Genomic DNA, 16,676 nt, shown 5'->3' on the forward strand with positions numbered 1-16,676 from the left:
TTGTTTCCAGTGACTGGACCTAGAGCTTCTAATATGTTCTATGCAGTCTGTAGTGTTAATGAGCAGGTGCAAGACAGGTGCTGATGACTGACTGTTCTGTACGCACAGAGGTCGACAGCACCCCTCCCTCAGCCAAATTGGACCCCCTGGACTGGTCCATGGGCCAGAAGTTTCCCACTACTCTGTTAAGAGTTTTGGTCTCATCTACTTCTTGTACACTTGGCACTTCACAGAAGTCCACAAAAATAGTCATCTGGCTTTTTAGCCAGGCTCCATTTATTCATTTTTTCCATCAACTCCCTCCCCATAAGATCCATTTCAAACTTTCTCCATAGCATAGCACAAACGACAGAAATCGCTGCCTCTCCCTCAATCCCTCTGTGACTGCCAGAAGGTTTGAGGGAGAGGTGGAGTCTTATCTCATTTGTACTGTTTGGAGAAGATAACTGCTGTTACTTAGCTTCTCCAAGTCACAGTGCAAATTTCCCCTTTGTCCCAATTTTGCTACTGGTAGAACAGGTTATATGAGAAATAACTAGGTCTCTGGGCACATGCAAAGGTGGCTCTATCATACCCCCTTCAGCTTTCAGGTGGTTCATAGTATTTGTCTTCAGGCGGGTCCATTTTGTGCATAGGGACTGTAGGGAAATGAGGACAAAGTACATGTGTAACTTACAAAGTACGTATATTCATACGACAGAAGAAAAACAAATATAACTGCTTAGTCAAATGTGATGCTGGAAAACTAAGAACTGATATGGCACGCATCTTTCTGCTGTGATTCAATGTGGCTTGTTATTTCGTGTTTATATTAACATTTTAATTATATTTACACAACACTGAGAAATAAGACACAAAGGAAGTCTGCAGAGATTGTATACGCTTCCTTAGTAGTATGTTTTAAACTTACAGCTCAGAACCTACATCAACAAACAGAAAAGTGCTAGTGGCAAGATTTACTCCTCCAGCAATGGATCTACAGTTTAGACCCAGTTCTAGAAGGGAACAGGGGCACTACTGCTTCATTTAATAAGGCACTATTTCATGACAGGAGCTCATACCATCAGGCCATCAAATAATAATTGATTCCAACAGGACTTGATAAATCAGTGCCCCCCGTCGTTAATTTCTGTCTCCCAAACATTATTCAGCAGTGAGGTGACTAAACCCAATTCCATTCCCACTCTCTTTTCTATTGGACAGCAAAGTTACGCTCACCTCTTGCTTATTCCATTTACCATTTTCTTTGTAATGTGTGTCTACATCCTGTCTGAGGCTACCACCCCCTCACTTTAAGTACTGAAGAACACCACAGCTGTGACTATGAAGAGTAACAGAATGAGACGCTAGAAGTGCATTTGCTTGCCAGGATTCATGGCTCTAGGCATTATCTTGGTGCAAATGACACAGGTTGCTTCCAGTGATGCTGCAAAGGGATGATTTAGATCCATTTTTCTGTATGTGCAATTTGCATTTGAATGCGGTTGGCTATTTCCAGATCACATAAGAACAACCTATTGAATTAGGCCAGTAATCTAGTCCAGCATCCTGTTGTCACAGTGGCCAGCAGATACTCAAGGGAAGCCTGCAAACAGGACCTATGGTCAACAAGCTCTTTTCGCTTGTTGTTCCCAGAAACTGGTATGCAGAGGCACATTACCTCAAACAGTGGAGGCGCTTTAGCCTCCAAAATTTGTCCAATCAATGCCAGTGGGTGGTTCTTAAGAAATTATTTCCTTGTTGTGTGTTCCCTTTCATCCCATCACTGTCTTACCCATTCCTGGCATGCATACAGGTATTTCTCTACCTCTATGTGCACACCTTTCAAAAAATTAACTGAAAGTGTGTAAGAGAAAACATTAGCTGCCTGTAGATCACGTTTTACTATGGGCAAAATGGAGGTTTTGGGGGGACAACATCTACTTCCACTTGTTGGTTTTAAAAATAATAACACTGAAGTCTTGTGCAAGGCTGATATTTAGCCACAAGCTTCTGCTAAAAAGTCTTGTGCATGACCTCTGTATTATTTTTTATGTCATGGTGCTTGAACTGAGATTACCATCTTGAAGGTAATCCCCCCACAGGTGTTGAGATTTTGAGAGGCTAGCTCCTCCAAACTGGATTGTTATTCTGACATGCCTTCAGCATGGGACAACTGATGAAACTATGCATCCTTTCCTTGTATAGACTGGGCCACCAGAAATAACTCTTGTCACTGCTACTGTACATGCTCCTTAGCATTTCTTCTTTTGTGGTGGGTGTCAGATGTGTGTTATCATTTTGGTGAGTGGTCTCTAATGAACTGGCGGAGGAAGAGGCATGTGGGGGGGGGAGTGCCCTGCCCCTGGCAGCGTGATCCTGGCAGGGTGCCATCGCGGCTGCCTCCCGGGCAGCGCCCCCTGCCCCCGAGGACGTGCACCAGCCTCGCCCCCGCCTGCTCTCCGCCCCCCAATGCCGGAACATGAAGCTCCACCACTGCTCTAATGCCACACCCCTACGCCTGCTTCCTCCTCGCCTGAGCACAACAGCGCCATTTTGTTTTTACTTAAGAGATCTTATTCAGTAAGAAGAGACCCATAATTAAAAAAAATTAAATTATGTGCTGGAACTACTATGATAACAGTATCAGGAGCAGTGCTTTTTTAAAAAAAAGAAAGGAAAAAAAGGTGCTGGTACTCGCCATGAAGTTGTTACAGTAATTGCCACATGTTATCATTAGAAAAAAAGGTGCCAGTAATGAGTACCACTGAGTACCCCCAGAAAGAAGCATTGATCATGAGGAAGGTACAAACAGTGACGGAGTTTCAGGCAGAGAGCAGGCAGGGGCAAGGCTGGTGCATATCCCGGGGGCACGGCACCCAGTGCGGGTGGGGGGCAGCCACAATGGCACCCCACCGGGATCGTGCTGCCAGGGGCGGTGCGCTCCCCCCCCCCGCACTCTTCTTCCTCTGCCAGTGGGTATAAAAACTTGCATACACAAGCAGCACTGATGCCACAACAACCATCCGTCTGGAAGCAGCCTTTACATGTTCTCTTCAGGCCATGTCTGAAAATTATTATCACCTGTAAATTTAAGGGTGGTTCAAGACATAAAATTACAATATAAAAACACTATATATATCATTTCGTGGACCACAGATCTATGACTTGTTCATTTAAGTGGAAGTGCTACAACAGAACCACATTACAGTACATCTGACAAAACCAACCTCAAACTAACATGGTCTGCAATGACTTTTAAAACTGTTTCAATGCTGGTATATGACAGAAAAAACAAATGGCATGGTCTGTCCTGCTAATCTCCATCTTCCTGGTATTTCCTGCATTTTGTGGCAGATTTCTGTACAGAAGGCCACATGATTTAGTGGCTAGGGTATCTGAATGCGGAGAGCCCAAGTTCAAATCTCTATGTTGTCATGAAATTCATTGGACAGCCCTGGGACAGTCACTATCCTAGCCTGCAAGGACACATTTTCTAGTAGGAAACAATGTGTATGAAGTGCTCCAAAGCAGTTATTTTCCTTCATTTACTCTCCTTAGGATAATTCAGTTACAATTCCCTCATTAATTCCCTTGCCTTCCAATTCATATACTTTAGTGACAGTCCCATAAGACTCCTTATTATAAAATTATTTCCATTATATTTATCACAGCAGTATCAAATTAGCTTATAAGTATAACCCTCACAACTCCTGTTCAAGTAGGTAAGTCCCCATTTTAAAGAGGAAAAATAATCCCCACAATTAGTGCAATATTTGCTGCTGAAAGCTTTATAAACACTGCAGGCAGCGGACTGGATCATGCAAAGAAGGGACTTTTAACACAATGCAACTCATGCAGCTCTGCTATAAAATGGACGTTCTAGATTTCCTCATCTTGACTGCGTGTTCTCTAGAACTGCTTCTTTCCACACTGTCACTCATGGCATACTTGGGTTCCTAACCTTAGTTACTACCAGTAACAAGCAGAATCTGCTGTAAACTCATGGTCTGATTTCGCATTATGTAGGCACCAAGTCACACAGTGCCTATTCTATCCAGAAAACAAGCCTCTTCCAGACATTTAAAAAGGCTGAAGTGAACATGTGGAGAGGGAAACAGCAGCACAATGACAGGTTCCTCCTCACATTCATAGATATATGTGTGGACAGTCATGGTACGTAGCAGAGATGCCAGCTCCCTGGGGCCCTGGGTGCCTGAGCATCCACAAAATTCCCCATGAAGGGGCTGGGCACCCGAAAATTTTGGTGCCAGGGCCATGGCCCCGGGCATCCATGGTCGTGGGGCCAAGCTAGCACTCCTAGTATGTACAATGTATCAAAACACATTCTAATAAATATACATATTCCCCTCACTCTGCTGCACACATTAATTTTAGTCCTTCTAATCATTAGAAGCTTTTGCGCATCCTTAATAAATTGTAAACCCAACATAAAACAGCAAGAATTCATTTTGATTCTAGACAACACTACAGCAGATTACATACAGAAAACAAGAGGCATAGGCATAGAGATGTTACCTTGTTATTAAAAGGGGGGGGGGGGTTCATGCAGGTTTTAACCAATACATGCCCAAGATCAATTCAAACATGCTTGCAAGATTGCTTTGCCTCAGAATACAAGGCAGTAACTGACCAGTTAACAGACAAATCCATTTCCTTTCTCAGACATTTTAAATTTAGCACTACATTTTGCCACTGAACAAATATGAGTTTTAGCAGTCCTAGCACTTCCCAGAGGGTCATTCAGCAAGTCACCTTGCATGTGGTGTGGAATTAATTTGTTCTTATTGCACCTCCGTGCTTAGTGACAGATGGTTCAACTGTTCCATTGCCAGCAAACAATGTAAAGATACACAGAAAAGAATTGACCTGTGTTGGAAACTGATCTGTCACCCAGCAAGGATGTCACCATAATTCTGAGTTGGAGCATCAGGGAGCTGCCAACCAAGCATCATCCTGCAAATAGCCCATGGTAAGAAAACAACAGGTCTACATTGGGGGGGGGGATCTGTTTGTTCACAGCAATTCAGGCTCTAAGGTGCATTAGAAAATAATCTCCCTTGGTCTGCAATCAGAGACAGAATTTAAGTTGCCATTTCCATTAAGCATTTAAGAGAGCTTGCAGTTGGACATATTCAAGATTATTGCTGTTAAGTTGTGGGTGAACATATCAGACGACACAGCGATTCTTCAAACAGCTCTTGTTTATTCACAGGCCAGAACAGAACTGAACTGAAGGGTTCAGTCAGCCTGCTTGTATAAAGCTCCATTACAACGTAACTGTAACAATTTTCTAAAACTATCCAATCACTGAACGTCACTTTCGATCCCTTATTTGCATAACTATCTACAGTATCCCCCTGCTGGCCCAGAGTGAGAACTTCAGTACATAACAATTGCAAAGAGTGCATTTCTTGTCATTATCCTAGAGGCAGCTTCTGTGGCCCAATAAGTACTTTAAAAGAACAAGTTTAATGAGAGAACCTTTCCAGTCCAAGGGTGCTTCCACACCCATTGTTCATTCACTCTTTTATGTGGCACCTACCCAACTTTTAGTGGGACGCGGGTGGCGCTGTGGTCTAAACCACTGAGCCCAGGGCTTGCCAATCAGAAGGTCAGCGGTTCAAATCCCCACGTCGGGGTGAGCTCCCATTCCTCGGTCCCTGCTCCTGCCCACCTAGCTTAGTCATGACCTGGAAAAACTGTCTGCGGACAAACGTCGGCTCCCTCGGCCAGTAAAGCAAGATGAGCACCGCAACCCCAGAGTCGTTTGTGACTGGACTTAACTGTCAGGGGTCCTTTACCTTAACCCAATTTTAATTTGTTAAAATATATTTATTCAGACTATTTTCACCCTACCCTTATGATGTATACAGAAGATAAAAATTCAAAAATAAAATCAAAAGCCAATAATTCTTAAATAGCAGTGACAATTCTCCAGAGCCTTGGTATATTTATCTATTTATTGCCAGACTATAAAAAGTAATCTTGACTCCCCATGCCAATCATCAGATGTGTGGGTTACTCTGAGCAGCCTTTGAAGGTGTGTTCAAAAAATCTTATCATGAAAACAAAGAAGCATCTTCCTTTCCCCATGCGCACAAAGGTAGCCTTCAACTTCGGGCTAATTTACTGTTTTCTGTTATTGGGGACTGTGCTTGATTTTGTTTGTGAGAACTTCCAGGTCACCCACACCCAACCTTGCTCCTTCCAAGCAATAAATTTTATTCTTTTATTTCTTGTAGTCTGGACATCGATCTGCAGAGCCACTTTGTAGTGGTCAAATCTTCAGCAAGCTTGCAATCCTGATGGTAGAAAGTGAGCATCTAAAACAGATTCAATTCAAATTTGCTTTGTTTTTGTACTTCTTGTAATTTGTACACATATCCTAATCCAGGGACAGCTTGTAAAAAATGTTTTCGGTTTTGTTTCACTTGGTAGTCTGTCACCAATGGCTAAAGGTTTTCTCCTTCCTTAGGCAATATATTTAAATGCTTGTGTACTGGCGAACTGTAGTTCTGTTTCTTTTATCACACTTCTCGTTTTTTGCCTTTACGGCTCTAAGTTGCTGTTTTCTTAAACTTTCTAGAGACTTGAGCAAACTTTCATTAACACTAAGGGCCGGTATCTCTTGTTCTTCTAAATTGTTCAGAAAGTTAAGAGAGTTCATCTATCCAAATGTTTATTGAGGATGCAGAAACAGAATGGAGCAACTTTCTTTGGACAGTAAAAATATGTGTGGCGGTATCAGTGAGGTTCTTGCCTTCCTTGATCACCAATTTAATGAACTTGTTGGGTTTTTCCAGCTCAGCTTCATGGACTTGAATCCTTTCCTGGAATCAGGGGGTTTCTCCAGGTAGCAACTGCTGAACTCCCAGGGCTGCAGCCGCATGGCTGAGATGGTGGCTACAAAAGGGCAGGTTACACTACACTCTTCATTACAGCAGCATGCCCTGCCTCCTCCTCCTCCTGATCAGAGTGAGTCCCAGCAGCAGCTCACCAAAGCAAAACAAGGGGCCGAGCAGCCTTTTCAAAGCACACCATGGGACCTGGGCTGCTTTTGTGCCAAGAAGCACACCAAGCAGGGAATGAGGAAAATGAGGTCACTGAAGAAATCCACCACCAGCTGGGCAATCAGTCTGAGCACCCATGAAACTCAGTACACACGTACCAGACCTTACGAACCTACCGTACTTTGATCCCCCAACAGAAAAAGCGTGCCTGTTTTCATATCACTGTTAAAAGGTACACTGCATTAATCCCATTTACTTCCCTAGTCTTTGTGTAGGTACTTGGGTCATTGTCACATACACAGTATGTTCCTCATGCACACATTAAAAACCTGAGGGCTCCTTCTTTTAGCATCTCAGTGCAAATGGAACTGATCATAGTATTACTCTTTTTTAGTAGATACTGACAAAGAGATTACCAAGACAATGTTTGTTAACAGCTCATTTCATCCTGTCACTCTGAAAACAGGAAGTGTGGCAATCTTGTAAGGGTAACAGCTTCTGCTTTTAATGTAACCTAAAGTGCAGCAAAAAGCTTGCCTGCGGGTCCCTGAGCAAACACACAAAGAATGAGAAACTACAGAGAGTTGATTTTACTGCCTTCTTAAATGGCAATCCTCCGTTTGATGGACTGAGTGTGTGCCACACACATGACAAACAGGCCTTCCTTTATGTGGGATACAATGGTCTGGTTTTTACAGTTGAGTTTTGCCTGCGGCTTTTTCCTTTCTTTTTAAGGGGCACAATTTTCATTTACGTTCCCTATCCTGCAATCCTAACTTCTCACCTGCTGCTTGGTTAACCCACCCTGTACTTTCCGTAACCCACTTACTGCTGCTTAAAGTGCCCTATCTTCCTCAACTATATGCAGACAACTAGTATGGTTGTTTAGTAGTTATAGCTCTGGACATTGATAAAGGAGACGTGGGTTCTTTCCCCTACAAAACCTAATGGGGGAAAGATGGATGTCAGCCTGACCTCCTTACAGAAGGGAGAGAACAAAAAGCTGAAACAGAAAAAAAAAATCTAGGCAGTTTTGAGTCAGTGAGTCACACATCACTGGGCTGTTATGAGAGTAAGTTTTGATGGTTTGAGATCTCCTAACAGAAAAAAAAGACTGGCAGGTATGAAGTGCAACATCGGACTAGAACTACTGAAAATAAGCACACCACAGAGGGGGAGATCAAACTCCAATTTTCAGCGAATACTTGAAATATTCTATTAAGAAACTCTAGTGATGACCATGACATTGCCAATACCATGCTCCATAAACACAGGATGTGGGTATACGATGGGACACCTGCTCTGTTTGTTGCACAAGACCCCCTCCCCCATCAGGAAAGGGGTCATTCAGCTTTGCATGTATGAAGTTCAATCCCCATATAGGACCTCATATTAAATGCAGAGAAAAAAACTGTCCCAGAAATCAGTGAGAATCATAGATTACCATTAGACAGACCAAAAGGTCTGACTCCTACAATAGTAGGCCAATTCCTTTATGCTATATTCTTCTATCCATCTCAATTGGAAATTCAGCCTAGTGACACCGGGAGTCCCTCCTCAGGAAAGGAATATTTTCAGGGAAACAAAATGGTTTGTGTATTTTGAGGATGAGGCTGTGAAATCCAGCAGTGCATTACACTGAAATTTCAGCGTGTTACACCAAAAATATGCTAGGCTTAACACGCTAGTGAGTTTCCTAGTTCTTCTGACGTTTTCTGATTTTGTTATTTTCATGCACATCTCACGGAGGCAGCCCTCATATTTTACTGTTCTTTAGATATCCACATTGTACCCCTGCTATTAATAGCCAAAAACTAAAACAGGATGTCATTAGCACCTGCTCTGCAAACTCTGGCATGAGAAAGGCTGCTTGCTTTTGCACAATGCCCCTCACTCCGGGCACAGGAATAGGGCTGAAATAAAATCCTAGTGAGTCTGAAACATTTGCCATGTTAAAACAATCCAGTTGTATTAGTTTCTGTCAGAGAAACCATTCTCCCTGGAACTTTCGGCAACAAAATGGATTGAAGATAAGAGGCCATAGTTAACTCTACTCTCCACCACAGCAGATACATGTATATTTGAGGTTGGTGAAATAAATCTAGGTACAAATCTTCATATAATGGACCTATAATTTCCTGAGAAAAACAGAAGCTGGTGCACACAGTTGGGTTTCAGCCAGCCAACCAACAGCCCAGTGCAGCTACTTTTCCGGTTACAAAAAGAGAGGAAGGGACAAAGCAATGAAATTGACAAACAGAAAAAGTTGGGGCATTTAGTCCTTCCCACCTGAAATCTGACAGGCCTGATCCTTTGGGGGGAATTACAGAATACCAGAGAAAATAATGCTATTTGGATGGAATACAACAAAGTTATAGGCAGCAGATGACCAGATGAGCCTCCAATTGAAATAAATGGAAAGCACAAAACAGGAATGCAACCGAAAGGAATGGAAATACATAAAATGAAAGACTTAAAATGAATGGGAAAATGAAAGAAAAAATATTGCACACCCCGTCATCAAGAAAGTTCAAAGATACTGTATCTTGATTTAAGGATGGAAGGATATGTGAGAAAACTTAGGGCAACTATCTGTGAGAAAGAATATGTCTGTGATTATATTTTAGTTTTAGTACAGTAATCTGCATAATTCCCCCCCCCCCCACGTCTTACTGGTAGAAAAAGTCCTGCTGGGAAATTCCCAGCCATATAAGAGACAATTGTATCTAGAGGGCAGGATCAGGGGAAATCACACAATAAAGCTTTACAAGTGCCTAAACCTGTTCATCACCCATCAGTTATTCTTCTACTTCTATCATCATACTATATACAACATCTTAGCTTCGTGAAGGAATGCTACCACCAATCTGTCTTCCTCTTCCTATGGATCTACACTTCTGAGCTTCAACACTTATGTAGCAAGTCGAAATCTTGTTTTAGTGAAACTAGTTTTATTTGAAAAAAGTGATAGTTGATAAATCAACTAGATTTAAAATGTGAGAAACATTTAAAGTTTTATTTAAAGTATTTTCAGTAAAATATACCAGCACAAATTATATATGTATGTGCATGTGTTAAACACTTCAGTTCTGATCATTACAGCCCCTCTGATTTGTCAAGACAGAGGCCACCTGATTCAAAACAATGGAAATGGTAATTTTGGATATATAGACTTGACATCTTAAGATGACATGGCCTCAATTTGGGAATATAACACCTAGCATCACTCATCTACAGCAAATTCTAAATTTATTAATATTCTACCATCCGTGTTCTAGACTTGCCACCTTGGCTACTGTATCCTTTGACTCACATTGGAGCAGATAAAGAAGACAGGAGCCAACATGTTATGTGTTAAGACGTCTGTATCTCTGTTACGTTAACATTAATGTGTGCATTTCAAATAATGTCACTGAACCCCAGCCACAGCAAGGAACTGTCCTCTGTGGAGAAAGCAGGACAGGGGCTCATTAGGGCGCACACAACGATCCTGGCTAAGGTCTGTGTTCCCAGCATTCTTGATATATATAATTCCATTACATCCACCCTGCACCCACCCAAAAGCAAATACATGGCATGATAAGAACAAAACAGCACAAACATGCAATGTGCATTATCATTCTGGGATACTCATGGTTTTGACATATGTAGTTCATGGCCTAGTTAGCCATAGGAGCTTCTTAACCGAAGTATAGCACTTACCTAAAAAGCCATAAATTCATGATATGAGTTATTAAGAGTGGTTGCTTGGAAAATATGAGCTATAGTGATTACTGAAGCATGGGACTAACAAACCGAATAGCTAGGAAGTTAACACCCAGGGCTGCATTTTTTGTGTGATTAGTAAGCCTTTAACATTTTCAAAGTCTTATCCCATAGTGATCATGGCTATCAGCTAACTGATTGAGATTATGATTGTTAGAAACCATTTGGAAACTTAGTGGTTTTAGGGTTGTTTTTAAAGATGTACAAACATTCACAGTAAACATGTGGGCTGCATGCTGTTACAGTAAATCACCTGCTTGCCCCCCCCCCCCCAAAATGGACACAAACTTATTTAGTGGTCAGTGAAAGGGCATGCTGTGGTATATGCCAATCCTGTGTTTAAGGGATCCAGAAACAGGGTAAAAAGGAACTTTTAACAAACACAGAGGCACTTAAGTGTCCCATGGCTCACCTCCCACTTCTAGAGCTTGCTTAGCATAAAGACTAATCAATACAGGCATATTTTTTTACTTCCAGTTATTTACAGCAAACTGATGTATTGACCTCCCATTTTCAGCTCAGCATTCTGCCAGAAGCTGAAGGGGAATGAAGAAACACGCTGTAGCTTAAAACTTTATTGCAACTTTGATTGTCCAGACATGGCAGCTCACAATGGCCAAGTTAGTCTTCCTATGTGCTGTGCCGATGGACAGGTGGCCAACACAGGCAGAACTGCCACATTTGGAAAAGTGATATGCTGAATGAATTTATCCAAACTCCAAATAGGTTTCATGCAGATTATACCCTGGTACTTTTCAGGCCAGAGAAGTGATGGTTTTGCAAGGTTGCCACTGAAGTATCTGCAATTTCAACGCATTTGTGATCTTCCTACATGATCACTGACAGTCATGAACATATCACAAAGAGGCCTATGTGCAAAACTGCTTGGGAACTTTGCTTCAAGACAAATTGGCTGGGTAAATGGCATCATTATTTTAATGCAAATGAGCTTGCACCCTTGTATCATCATGCTTCAACTAGTTTAAAGTGACACTGAACAAAGAAACTATTAATCTGTGTAAACTGCCCAACATTAAGTCGTGTTGCCTCATATTTTAACCATGCTGCACATCTTTATGAAACAGAAGCTCATCTGTATCCACATTAGGCTCTAGTGTGAACATTATTAAGTTATAGTTTGTTGAATCTGAAATTGCTTGTTCTTTTTTTTTATAAGCCAAGATGGGGAGAGTGGGGGAGCCAAACACACAAGTCACACAAGTCATAAAAGATTCAGCCAATGGCTAGGAAAAACTGTTTATTCTTTTCCCCACAGCAGCTGTGTAGTTTATTTATATAAAGATCCAATGTTATCTCCCTCCCATTGCTGTTCTTCCAAAAGTATGTGGGGGAAGAAGATCTGAAACATAGCAATTAGATGTATTGGAGATTCAAAAATAGTTGTTTGCTTGGGGGCTGACTTTTCTGGAACTAAAGGAAGCCACCCAACAGGATCAAGCAAGCTATCTATCTTGACAGGATGAGAAGGGAGGAGAAAGCCCTACTTGTAGTTCAAAAAGTGAGTGAAAATTTGACTATTCTTCCTATTAGTTCAGCAGAAGGAAGCTGAATGGTTCGAGCAAAAGGGGAGGGCAGCCACACTGCAACTGTGTGACAAAATAAAGATGAATGGAAATGGAAAGAAGCGGATGAATGAATGGAGGAGGGGGACAGAAGTGAAGGAAGAGAAAGGGTGTCCTCACCCGCTTTGCCTTCAAACTAGACCATTGGCAGTAGTTATGTGGCCCCCAATCATTTTTACTTGAAAGAACACCCACAACTCCCAACTGGGTTGCCTATCACTGGAAAAAGGCTTTTTGCTATTGGCCAAATCCACACATCTAAAATTAGAGTTGTCTGGAATCAGTAGGCACAAGCTTACCTTGTATCTAAAAAGGAGATACACACACACACACATACACATGCACTAACTTTGATAATTTATTTTTTGTGAAAGCTGCCACATGCTTTGACAAGGAGATGGACAGAGATGACAGTTTGTTGGTGAAAGTCATAAGATTCACCTCAATCTTTAGTTCAATCAAACCCAACTCTGCTCCATCAGAATTACTACTCCTGAAGAGGATTGACAGATCTTTAAGAAATACTATTATTCAAGCCTTTATTGCTACTTAACTTGCATAAGAGGCAGACCAAGCATTATTTGAGATGGAAATGATGGGTCAGTGTCTAGCCCACTATTAATTTTTCTGATGTACTTGATCTCAAAACACTGGAGAGCCTAGGTCCCTTTACTTCACCTGTATATTGTTGCCTACATTATGTTCTTTATGAAACACTCTATTGCCATTTTGTCTACAATGCTGCCTGTATCATCTTTGGAATTTTGTCCCACAAATTAACTATTTCAGAATGTAAACAGAACCACCTTGGATCAGACCAAAGACCTACCTAATTCATGTCCCTCTTTCCCTCATGAGTCACACAGAAGCCTGTGGAAAGCACAGTAGCCCTCTCTGACATGCTTCCTTTGATCCTTGAGGTAGTTATGTATCTATTATGGATGAGAAGAAGACATCCAACTGGAGATGTTGGACTCTCTAGGCATTATTTTGAGAAGCAAAAATATTGATCAGGTTGATGGACAAAGGGGAAAGCTGTCAGCAGAGCCATTATTGTAGAATACTCAAGCACCACAACAAAACTGATAGCATGAGTTCTTTTTTAAAAAATAAGATTCCTCTTACTGATTTCAAAAACAGGAGACATTGTTTCCATAAAATCTGGCTCTCTGTCTTTGGAAGTGGAGAAGACACTTTATGTAACCATGCATTTTCGTTTTGTATGGCTTGGCAGAACCAAGCTTTGTTTGGAACAAATTTCATGCTACTACTCTTAATAGTGGGTGTCTCCTCAAAATACCTGGCTCTGAGGTGACTCACTGATTTGCCTCCTATGGCAAATCTGCACGAAGAGCATTGTTGTCTAGAATGCCTCAAGAAGATTTCAAACACCACCCTAGAAAACTTATGTACAGACATGCACAGTTATGAAACCCTCATACACTGCACCCAGCCTTCAACATCTTCTTATAAACATTGAACTTAATGAGATTTAGTCAGAGAGGTTAAGGTGCATGCTTCCGTCAAAAAAGGTCTATGAAATCCCATTTCCTTTCAGTGAACATTCAATCAAAATATTGTTGAGGGGGAAGCGACCACCAAATTATTTGCTGCTGAAATACTGTAGTAACATAGAATAAAACAGATTTCTGTTAACTTTGCTATTTGAACATTGGGTTGTTTTTTTCACATGGAAAGGAGGCTTCAGATTTCCAGAAGAAGAAGAAGAAGAAGAAGAAGAAGAAGAAGAAGAAGAAGAAGAAGAAGAATTTGGGCTTGATATCCCACCTTTCACTCCCCTTCATGAGTGTCAAAGTGGCTAACATTCTCCTTTCCCTTCCTCCCCCAAAACAAACACTCTGTGAGGTGAGTGAGGCTGAGAGACTTCAGAGAAGTGTGACCAGCCCAAGGTCACCCAGCAGCTGCATGTGGAGGAGCGGAGAAGCGAACCCAGTTCACGAGATTATGAGTCCACATCTCTTAACCACTGCACCACACTGGCTCCACTACACATGAATTTACCTATTCCACAGAAAGAAGAACATATTTTATGGGGCCTCTAGTTCTAAACGCTACTTTTCAGTATTTTTTTTCTAGAAAAAAAGGTGCCAGAAATCACCATGAACGCCTTTTCTCTTATAATGGCGAAGGCACCCACCTGGTAGGTGCCGGAACTGAGTTCTGCTGAGTTCCAGCTCGGAAAAAAAGCCCTGCTACTTTTAAATGCTAATAAACCCTTTATGCCTTCAATAATTATTGTGGATTAAGCTATGGAGAGTACATCTGTGTTCAACACATCAGGTATAGTTTAGATACTTGGATTAGTATATTCCTTTACAAACGAAAAATGAGTAACACCCAGAGTTCATTCACCTGTTCTAGATCAGTCATACCCATTATCTCTTTTAAATACCAAGATTTAGTTTGTGAACCACCAAGTTGGCATTTTACAGTACTTAATTCATTCCGGAGGTCCATTCTTAACCTGAAACTGTTCTTAACCTGAAGCACCACTTTAGCTAACAGGGCCTCCCGCTGCCGCCACGCTGCCGGAGCACAATTTCTGTTCTCATCCTGAAGCAAAGTTCTTAACCCGAGGTACTATTTCTGGGTTAGCGGAGTCTGTAACCTGAAGTGTATGAAACCTGAAGCGTATGTAACCCGAGGAACCATGGTACTGTATTCTTTCAAACTGCTACTTCAAACTTTCTGGATTTCATAATCATATTAAAGCAAAGTGGGACCCAGAAGGTCACTAAATTCTTTGCCACATCTGGACCTCAATGTTATACTCTCAAAGGACTTAATGTTTAGGGACATGTTTCAAGACAAATCCTCTTGGCACAGTAAACAAATACTTTGCAACAGAGATGCATCAAGGCTAATTGTCTTGACTGCTGTTCAGTCAGCTGGTTCATGAATGCTAGGAGCACTTAGTTGTTTGCACTTCTCCTAATCTGCTACAATAAATTCTTTTGCCCTAACAAAAGATGAAGAGAAGGGGGGGGAGGGGGGATGTCATAACAGAGATATTTTGGGGGTGGGGGGGCAGGGAGAGGGCTAGGAAATATGAGCTGTTCCCAATGTTCTCTGTTTGCTGGTACAAGTGCTCATGCACTAGCAAACAGGTGAGTTTTAATGCAATAGTTGCACTAATAGAATCTTGTTGCACAACAGATTGTGCAACCAAGTCATCAGCAGCCTGCTTATGCATTCACTTGTGCAACAACATTCTACTGATGCAAACAAATGTACCACTAAAGGAAGCATAAGAGAAGCCATGGAAGCCTAGTAAGAAACTAGTTTTATGAAAGGACATTTTAAGATGGTGTTAGACTGCCAGCATGTCTCATAGTCAAAGCCACCATTCCCCTCCCACTCATACCTATTTCCTCTGGATTAGCAACCCAGGGACCCTCTGGAATTCCTCAGTGGGCTGAATTGGACTCTGAAGTCTTCTATTGCCAACCACTGCTTTAGAACAACTGTGAGGTACGTTTGTTCATTCAAGACTCCGATAATCAGAGCTTCGATAACGTAAGCTGCCTTATCCCAATTTTGTCTACTGTTCCTGACTTGGCTCATAAAGCAATATGCTTCAGAACTGCAATTTATAAACCAGATTCACAAAAGCAGCTCCCTTGATGACCACTACACTGCAGTTTAAAATATTTTTCCAGACAACGCTGCATTGTTATTGGTAGAATCCACTAGAAATTAAATGGAAAAATTACTCTAACTGTCTGCTCAGAAATTAGCTCCAGGCTCAGAACTTTGGTGCATGGCGTTGTAAATATTTTAAATAATTCAGGAACATGCCTGCAGGGACATATACAAGCAGCAGAGAAAGACTAAAGAAACACTGCCTGCTAATGGATATTGCAGTGGGCGTTAGAAACTCCAGGTTCCAATTCCAGGCCTCTTTAGCTTTAAGTGCTTTTCACAGCAACATGTGCAACATGCACAATGTCTTGAAAGCCCCTTTCTAGCCAGGAAGACTTACTGGGCTATGGAAATTTCCAAAATCAAACTAAGGAAAACTGCACTATTGCTCTAGGCAACAACTGAGAAAAAGCAACATACAGCAAATTGTCATCACCTCCACCTCATTAAGACAATTTTTAATGGTCATGCTAAAGCTTATAGATTGTGCACTTCCTTGATTACTTTCAGAAGTGGCCAATGGGATGGAATATGGGTGGGGAAGCACACAATGCAGTATCATCACAACATGGGGAAGTGATACCACGTTACAGGGAGGACTTGGGCTGAGCTTGCCCTTTTAAGCAAGAGCATTCCTACATCACCCACTATG

The 16,676-nt window shown here is 41.7% G+C and overlaps 1 protein-coding gene across 2 annotated transcripts in view; it reads right to left on the reverse strand.

Annotated features, from left to right (window-relative positions):
- RASSF5 (Ras association domain family member 5) overlaps positions 1 to 16,676 on the reverse strand; it is a 104,811-nt gene that overhangs the window by 21,184 nt on the left and 66,951 nt on the right. The window lies entirely within an intron of this gene.

This window comes from Podarcis tiliguerta (assembly GCF_965153285.1).
Source record: "Podarcis tiliguerta genome assembly, chromosome: 6".
NCBI lineage: Eukaryota > Metazoa > Chordata > Lepidosauria > Squamata > Lacertidae > Podarcis > Podarcis tiliguerta.